Here is a 6,328-nt window from a genome sequence, read left to right as displayed (position 1 = left end):
TATAAAGAGCTTCTACTAATAACTAGGTCCACGCGGAATTTAAAACATTTGAGAGAATTGCACAGAGCATGCGAATGAAAAAAATACAGATTTCAATGGTTTAATTATGCTTTTATGCCATGCAGGACTATTTTTATTGTTTTATTATGTGTGAAATGTTTAAGTTTTTTGTGCGATGCTCCGGTATTCCCTGGGAAACGTCTTCTCATTTTGCACTGTACAACTGTTGCTTTGCAAGATGACAATAAAGGTTGATTGATTGAGATTACAATAAAAGGATTTCCAAACAAAAACTTAATGATCAAAACTCAGGAGCAACAATGACATATCAGAATCAGTGGGAAGCACGACACCAAGTAACCAACATCAACTACTACAATTACTCTCAAAAGAAACTTATTACAAGGGTTTTAGTTTTTTTTAAACAGTTCGAGGATATGGTCAGTGCTGGCAAGGGCAGCATTTATTACCCATCTCGAGTCAGTTTAGAAACTGTAATGAGCCTTTTTTGTGAATGGGCTGCAGACAGAAAGGTGAAGTTACTCTCAGCATGACACACTGCTCAACCTGAGGAGCAACTTCAGCAACAAACTGGTTCCACTAAGATGCAGGACAGAATGTCACAGGAGATCCTTTTCCCCTGTGGCTATCAAAACGTACAACTCCTCCCCCTTCTGTCATGGGGTAGACTGACATCCCCCCCCCCCCCCCACCCTCTCTAATCTTTGCACATCTCCAATCCTTTCCATTCGTCACTTCAATTTCAAGTTTCATGCATCTTGTTGTGTTTTATGACTGTTGGCAGACCAATTTCCCTCCTGGGATAAATAAAGTTATATCATAGAAAACATAGAAAATAGGTGCAGGAGGAGGCCATTTGGCCCTTCCAGCTAGGGTTGCCAACTTTCTCACTCCCAAATAAGGGACAAAAGGTCAAAATAAGGGACAAATTCCCGGCGGGCCAGCTGAGGAGTTTTGTCCCATGCGCCAGAACTTGCATGCGGGCAAAGTCCGGCACCCCATCCAACTCATGAACCGATGATCGGCCTTGAGAAGGAGGGGTGGTGGTGTCGGCGGTAAGCGAAGGTCCGAAGGTCGGACAGCTGGCCGGGCTGCCGACCAACGGGACCACGGGCGAGGCGCTGCTGCTACACTCCATGGGCCGCACTACGTCGGGACGGGTGAGGCAGGCCGGACACGGCACACCGACCCGACAGTCCCCTCGACCCGAGTAGTAGCAGTCAAATACGGGACAAGGGCGGTCCAGTATGGGACAAACCAATTTAACCCAATATATCCCGGCTAATACAGGACAGTTGGTAACCCTACTTCGAGCCTGCACCACTATTCATTGTGATCATGGCTGATCATCCACAATCAGTAACCTGTGCCTGCCTTTTCCCAATATCCCTTGATTCCGCTAACCCCTAGAGCTCTATCTAGCTCTCTTTTAAATTCATCCATTGAATTGGCCTCTACTACCTTCTGTGGCTGAGAATTCCACAAATTCAAAACTCTCTGGGTGAAAACGTTTTTTCTCATCTCAGTTTCAAATGGCCTCCCCTTTATTCTTAAACTGTGGCCCTTGGTTCTGGACTCCCCCAACATTGGGAACATTTTTCCTGCATCTAGCGTGTCCAGTCCTTTTATAATTTTATATGGTTCTATAAGATCCCCTTTAAATTCCAGTGAATCCGTCCAGTCGTTCCAATCTTTTCTCATATGACAGTCGCGCCATATCGGGGATTAACCTCGTGAACCTATGCTGCACTGCCTCAATAGCAAGGATGGCATGTTGGCTTTCATAACGAGACGATTTGAGTATAGGCATAAAGAGGTCCTTCTGCAGTTGTCCAAGTCACCCAATCGTTCAAGAATTTTTATTTTTCTATAAGATATCCACTCATCCTTCTAAATGCCAGTGAATATAAGCCCAGTGGACACATTCTTTCATCATATGTCAGTCCCGCCATCCCGGGAATTAACCTGGTGAACCTACGCTGCACTCCCTCAATAGCAATAATGTCCTTCCTCAAATTAGGAGAACAAAACTGCATTCAATACTCCAGGTGCGGTCTCACCAGGGTCCTGTACAGTTGCAGTAGGACCTCCTTGCTCCTAATGCAAATCCTCTCGCTATGAAGGCCAACGTATCGTATCATATCGTAAAATGCCCGAGGCATAGTGTGGTAAAAGTATGACCGTGACCCAGATGGAGGAATGGCAATGCAATTCCAAACGGATATCTGTGACTTACAGGTAGACTTGGAAGCCACGGTGCATTATTAATTATCCAATCAAAAGTTTGGAGTAAATGTTTGTCACAGCCTTGGTAATAATTCAGCTTATACAACTTAACCCTCAATCCTAGCACTTGCCACATGCAATCCAAACGGAATTTAGGCCACACTAATGCCCAATTCCAGCTAAGCTTCAATTTTAACAAAAATCAATACATTTCTCACCATCACAGGCCCCAAATGACTTCCTACCATCATAATAATAATAATATCTTTTATTGTCATTGCACGTCAGTGCAACGAGATTTAGTATGCAGCTCCAACCGATGAAAAAGAAAAGTAAAATAAATAAATAAGCTGTGTGTCGTGACCATCCGAGGGAGACAGTCCAGGGGGGGTGGGGGGCACTCAGCAGGGCTGGTTCAGAGCCACTATAGCTCTTGGAATAAAGCTGTTTCTGAGTCTGGAGGTACGGGCGTAGAAGGCCTTGTAACGTCTGCCGGAGGGAAGTAGTTCAAACAGTCCGTTACAGGGGTGTGATGAGTATTTATGGATGCTGACGGCCTTCCTGAGGCACCGTGTGTGGTAGATGCCCTCCAAGGCTGGTAGCTCTGTCCCAATGATCCTCTGCGCTCTGTGGACGACGCGCTCTGTGGACGACGTCATCTCCCAAAACTGAGCAGAAATACACTTATTCTTCTCCATTCAGGCATTTTGCGATGCTGAAGCACTAACAACTTTTGGTCAGATCAAAGCGCGTCTTTCACCAAACTGATGGTCTTCCAGCAGCAGAGAGTCCTCTGTTAAAGAGGTGTTCTGGATGAACCATGGCATCTTTCTCTAGATCCCCTTATCAGATCTACACTCTACAAAGACATGGTTAACTGACCCTTTTCCATAGTAGCCATTCCAATGGCAGCGTGCATTGGGAATAAGACTCCTTCAATACAGGAAGGATCGGACTGGGAGGGCCTCTCTCACAGCCAGCTAAGGCAGGACTTGGTGCTTTTTGGTGAGTTCTGGCATTGAGGTATTTCATCTGATAATCTGGACAGTCTGCATAGGGAACCACACCACTGGATCTGCCGATTCCTTCCCTTGCAGTGCCTGGAGGATGTTCCATTGCCTGATGGGTTTGTATTTCAAAGTCTAGATCTGGAAGAACCTTTCCACAAAGGATGGTGGTGCGGCAATGTTGAGCTGATTGGTCCATTGCGCAGCAGAGGTGCCAGGCCAATCCTTTGCAATACCTGGGACAGGTAGAACCTCAGCTGATGGGGACTCTTGGTGCCAATGTGCTTCGGGTCTATGCACAGTCTGATGCAGCCACAGTGGTGGGAAATAGACAATCACTGCTTTGGGTCCGGATCCTTCTTAATGACTGGAATAGAGGTACAATGAAAGTGATGGTAGGGGTGCAGCAAAAGCTGGCATGTGATAGTTAGATCCATATAAGAAGGGATTGAATTGTGGATGTCAAGGGGTGAGAGAAGGGTGATTCCTGGGATGTCAGGACTTTCATATGAAGAAAGACTGGATAGACTCGGCTTGTACTCGATAGAATTTAGAAGATTGAGGGGGGATCTTATAGAAACTTACAAAATTCTTAAGGGGTTGGACAGGCTAGATGCAGGAAGATTGTTCCCGATGTTGGGGAAGTCCAGAACAAGGGGTCACAGTTTAAGGATAAGGGGGAAATCTTTTAGGACCGAGACAAGAAAAAAAAAATTCACACAGAGAGTGGTGAATCTCTGGAATTCTCTGCCACAGAAGGTAGTTGAGGCCAGTTCATTGGCTATATTTAAGAGGGAGTTAGATGTGGCCCTTGTGGCTAAAGGTATCAGGGGGTATGGAGAGAAGACAGGTACAGGATACTAAATTGGATGATCAGCCATGATCATATTGAATGGTGGTGCAGGCTCGAAGGGCCGAATGGCCTATTCCTGCACCTATTTTCTATGTTTCTATGTTTCTATATAGCCACAAAGACTGGGGAAAACAAGTGGAGCCAACAAAGGACTGCATATGGTTGAATCTGATAAAGGAGGGCAAGGAGAAAAATGCAGAACCAGAGAGAAGGATGGTGGGTAGATGGGAACATGGGGGAGAATAGGGGGCCCAGAAGGGATGTGGGTGGTGATGAGCAGGAGATGAGGAGGTAGGGGGGGGGGGGGGGAGAACTGGGTGACAAGGGCCAGGAGGTGTGGAAAGAAAGGTTTGCATGAGCGGACATGGGTAGGTCTGAAGGAGAGAGAAGGGTGGGTGTTTACCTAAAAATAGAGAATTCAATGTTCATGAAGTTGGGTTGTAAGCTACCCAAGTGGAATAGGAGGTGCTATTCTTCAGTTTGTGAGCGGACTCACTCTGGCAATGGAGGAGGTGGGGGATAGACAGGTTAGTATGGGAATGGGAAGTGGATTGAAATGGCTTGCAACTGGCTTGCAACTGGAAATGGGTTGCCTCTGTCAACTGGCTTGCCAGCTGGTCCTGGCGGACAGAGAGCAAGTGCTAGGTCGCGGAGTCAATACGTACGGAGGCTACATCGAGAGCATCAAATACAATAGGTTGGAAGAGGTGCATGTAGACCTCCATCTGAACTGGAAGGGACGTTTAGGTGTCTGACTGGAGGTGACAGGTGTTGTACTTCCTGTATTTGCCGAGGTAAATGCCTGGTGAGTAAGGGGTGGGTAGGAGGGCTGAGAAAAACCAGGGAATCTGTGAGAGTGGTCTCCATGGAAGGCAGAAAGTGGTGGGAAGGCAAAGATATCGTAGTTGGTAGAATCGCATTGAAGCTGGTGGAAATGTCGGAGAATAATGAGTTGTATGCGAAGACTGTTTGGTGAATGGCAATTGCAAGATGATGCTTTGTGATGTCCCGAGACAAGGAAAGTTTGTATATAAATTATTGTTTTACCTTACCTTACCTTACTTTACCTTAGTTTCTGGATTACAAGATTTGGTAATTTCTAGAGATGGTGTTAAAAAGAAAAATAAGTATATTCAATAGTTTAGTTTAGTTTTGTTTAGTTTAGAGATACAGCGCAGAAGCAGGCCCTTCGGCCCACCGGGTCCGCATCAACCAGCGATCCCCACACATTAACACTACCCTACACCCACTAGGGACAATTTTTACATTTACCAAGCCAATTAACCTACAAACCTGTACACCTTTGGAGTGTGGGAGAAAACCAAAGATCTCGGAGAAAACCCACGCGGTCACGGCTCAGCTCCTGGTTAATTTCTATTGCTATGTAGACCTGAAAGTTAATATAAGCAAGGACATGGAAGGCATAACAAATAAGTAAAGGTCAATTTTAGCTGAAAAACTATGTTATTGTAAATAAAGTCATGTTTCATCATATAAAATAGATTTAAAAATATTTATCAGATTTAAATCACATGGGACTGTCATGCAAATCCCTAGTATCATATGTAGGAAGGAACTGCAGATGCCTGTTTAAAACGAAGATAGACACATAAAGCTGGAGTAACTCAGCGAGTCAGGCAGCATCTATGAAGAAAATAAATTGGAGAATGTAGTCTGAAGAAGGGTCCCGACCCGAAACGTCACCTATTCCTTTTCTCTAGAGATGCTGCCTGACCCGCTGAGTTACTCCAGCATTTTGTGTCTATCCCTAGTATCATCGACGTTTATGGCTTTGAAGGAGACATAGTCAAAAAGAGCAAGTTTGATTATCCTTTTTCCCAGGTGTTCTTCAGAAGCCTGTTGATTTCCTTATGTAATGGTACTTTTATAATATAATGTGGGTTTCTACCTGCACACTCTTCCAGTCTGCAGGTTTGAGATCCTTACGGCTCTTTGGATGAAATCTCTTTTTCCTCAGCTCCCCTCTAATCCTTTTAACAATTGTTTAATTCTAAGAACTTGCAGATGAATGGCATCAAAGATGTAAAAACCTTGTTTAAATCATAAAATGCTAATTGAATGTACGTTGACGATGCAGTGAAATTCAATCTTCATTTACTTTTTTTTAATTTCTGAAAGGAATTGAGTATTTGCAAATGAACTGATGTTTTTGTCACGTGGAAGGTTGTATAAGTGTAATTATTATTCAGATAGGCTTCAA

The sequence above is a fragment of the Amblyraja radiata genome, chromosome 3, assembly GCF_010909765.2.
Source record: "Amblyraja radiata isolate CabotCenter1 chromosome 3, sAmbRad1.1.pri, whole genome shotgun sequence".
Taxonomy (NCBI): Eukaryota; Metazoa; Chordata; class Chondrichthyes; order Rajiformes; family Rajidae; genus Amblyraja; species Amblyraja radiata.
This window is presented reverse-complemented; position numbering follows the sequence as displayed.